Raw genomic sequence first — 3,009 nt, forward strand, 5'->3', positions numbered from 1 at the left:
AGACAGTGTCATAGATGCAACGAACATGAAATTGAGCAAACTTCAGCGGACGGCGGAAGACAGGAGGGCCTGGCGGGAGCTGGTCCATGGGGTCGCGAAGAGACGGACTCGGCTGTGCAACTGAACAACAACAACAACCAATGCAGGAACAAAGCAGTGATGTGTCCTACGTGACCACAAATAATTCCGCAATGGGGGCTGTCTCTTCTCAAAGCTGTTGTTTCTTACTGCTCACAATAATGGAGGTGTGTGCTTCTTCACCAGGCTGGTAACTGTGTAACTGAAACCTCATTTACATGTAAGGCTTGTGCAGGCACCTTCTATATGTTACATCACAACAGGTGACTTGAAGTGCCGCCTTTTATCCAGGGGTCACAGAAACAGGACAGATTGTACTCCCATTTCTTGAAGAGACGATGCCACCTGGTGGTGATGCCCACCTACAACCACTCTGCCAAGGCCCTGACCACGGGAGAACAGCTGTACCCTCAGGGCCCGGCTCCAGTGCAAAGGCCAACCTCCCGTCCAGCCCTCGAATCAGGGGGATGACTTGCCTCAGGCTGGCCATGGGGGGCACAGAGCCTGTCAGTGGTGTCTTGGGAGGGCTGGAGGACACGTGCCATTTGGGAGAGGGTGAGTCACTGCAGGGCTCTTTTTGTAGCAAGTACTCATTTGCATATTAAGCAACACACCCCTAATGTAGCCAATCCTCCAAGAGCTTACAGTAGCCCCTGTAAGAAGAGCTCTGTAAGCTCTTGGAGGATTGGCTACATTGGGGGGCGTGGCCTAATATGCAAAGGAGTTCCTGCTACAAAAAGAGCCCTGTCAGACAGCCAATCTTTGGAGCTGATGCAGAGCTCCTCTCCCCCACGCACGATTGTAATGGAGGAGATGACATCCTGCTCTGTGCTCTTCTGCTCCACCAAACGCGCAGTTGTGGCAGACTTGATGCAATTGTGGCAGACAGGCCGTTGTGACAGATGGGCAGACTTGATGCCGCGTGAGAAGTGTGTGGCCAGGGATTGGCAGGTCTCAAGCAAGGACCACATCTCAAGGGGGCAGCATTCCAGATGGCCTTGACCGTGCTTCCCAACCCCATAGGATTCTTCACCACTCGGAGAAGCATGTATGCCAGGCAGACAATGCCCTTGAGGAGCACAGCCTTCAATGCTGCCAGCATGTTGAGGCCAATGTCCATTACCAGGGCTAAAGCCCAGCCGGAACTCATTAGCATAATAGGCCACACCCAACAGCAGACACTCATTAGCATATTAGGCTACACCCTTGACAGCACAGCATATTAGCATATTAGGCCGCACCCCCATGTTACCAGAAGTGTGGTCATCCAGCCACACCCACCTTTTGCTTGTTATTCTGTTTACCTTCTTGTCAAAACCCAGAGCTTTTTTTGTAGCAGGAACTCCTTTGCATATTAGGCCACGCCCCCCAATGTAGCCAATCCTCCAAGAGCTTACAGAAATGAGTTTGTGCTGTTGGGTGTGGCCTATTATGCTAATGAGTTCCTGCTGGGCGTGGCCAACCCTGTGCGTTCCTGCCCAAAAATACCCCTGTCCATTACCATATAGCCACAAATTATGCTACTCTGTATCACGGTGGTGATCTTTTTGCTCCATGTGGTCTGCATCCATCCCCTGGACATGGAGCAGAAACACTTTGTACTGGGGAGAGTGGGAGGAGTCACTCCATTGTGGCTCCAGCATGACAGAACAGCCTCATCTGCAGCATTCAAGCATTGTGGGAACATCTGCCCAGCGCTGCACTTCTGCCTCTCATGTCCACCTATGTGGGCTCTCCTCTGCACCCCCATCAAGAGTCTAAAATATTTACACCATTTAAGATTTTATATATCAAAATTAATTTTTGGCCAGCAAACTAGATGTCACCTGGAGAAAACGGATGCTTTGGAGGGTGGACTCTAAGGGGTTGTACCCCACTGAGCTCCCTGTCCTCCCCGGGCCGCACTCCCAGCTCTCCAGGAGTTTCCCAAACTGATTCTGGCAACATTATACCCCAACCCCCCACCCGTTGCCAGGAGGGACTTGGCAACCCTTTTAGGGGAAGAGATGTGATTCGCCTAAAATCACCCGATGAGTTTTACAGCACTATAAAGGTTTGAACCAGGGTCTCCCTAATCCTAGTCTTGCATATTGTGCTGGCTCCTACCTCAGGACAACAGGGCAAATCCCGTTACATGCTACAGAGGGGAAGGGGTGTAGCTGGCACAGGGTGTGCTCTTTGCATTTTGTAACTCCCTCCTAAACTTCCTCTTGCCCACAACCCAGCACAGAGGTATATGTGCTTAAATCCATTGATAGACTCAGTTGAATGACATTTTACTGGTACTTTAAAGTATACATGTGTCGCCGAAACATGTACAAATATGTTTTGCCATGGGTTAAGGCCTGAGAGTAAGAGCTTGCCTGACCCTGAATCCCCCCTGCCCAAACCCCCAATGTCCTTCCACTTGTCAAAAGATCCCTTTTCGCAGTTAAATTAATGTTGCAATTTTCTGATGGCTGATGGCAAAACAAGTAATATGGCACAACCACTTCTGCTTTTGTGGGGAATACGATAAGACAGAGAGAGAGAGGCAGACAGAAGAAACCCTACTGCCAAAGGTAAGATTATTCCTCTTATAATGCAGGATGATCTACCCATTGAAGGACCATCGATTTGGGGCACCATAAACACTTAAAAACAACCCCCCCCCCAAAAAAAAAATCCCTTTGTCCAGTTTTGGGGTTGCCATGTTAAGAACTGTTGGTGAATTTGCTTTAATTTCTTTTTCCAAATTTAAACTGTCTGAGCACTTGCTCCTAAGGGCAATTCTCCAAAGGGAGACATCATTTTTCTTTTCTTTTCTGTTTTGCTTCTCATGTTGTATTGTTTTTACAGCTAACAGCAAAGCTGCAAGAGGACTGACGTTCCAGGAGGGACAGAATATGGGGTGTCATCTCCTTGAAATCTTGATTTCAGCAGTCATTTCAG

General features: G+C 49.0%; 1 protein-coding gene across 1 annotated transcript in view; it reads left to right on the plus strand.

The window, feature by feature from the left end:
• LOC107119866 (sialic acid-binding Ig-like lectin 12) overlaps positions 1-3,009 on the plus strand; it is a 19,245-nt gene that overhangs the window by 12,753 nt on the left and 3,483 nt on the right. The gene's annotated exons all lie outside the window — the stretch shown is intronic.

The sequence above is a fragment of the Gekko japonicus genome, unplaced genomic scaffold, assembly GCF_001447785.1.
Source record: "Gekko japonicus isolate JY-2015 unplaced genomic scaffold, Gekko_japonicus_V1.1 scaffold1250, whole genome shotgun sequence".
Classification (NCBI taxonomy): Eukaryota; Metazoa; Chordata; class Lepidosauria; order Squamata; family Gekkonidae; genus Gekko; species Gekko japonicus.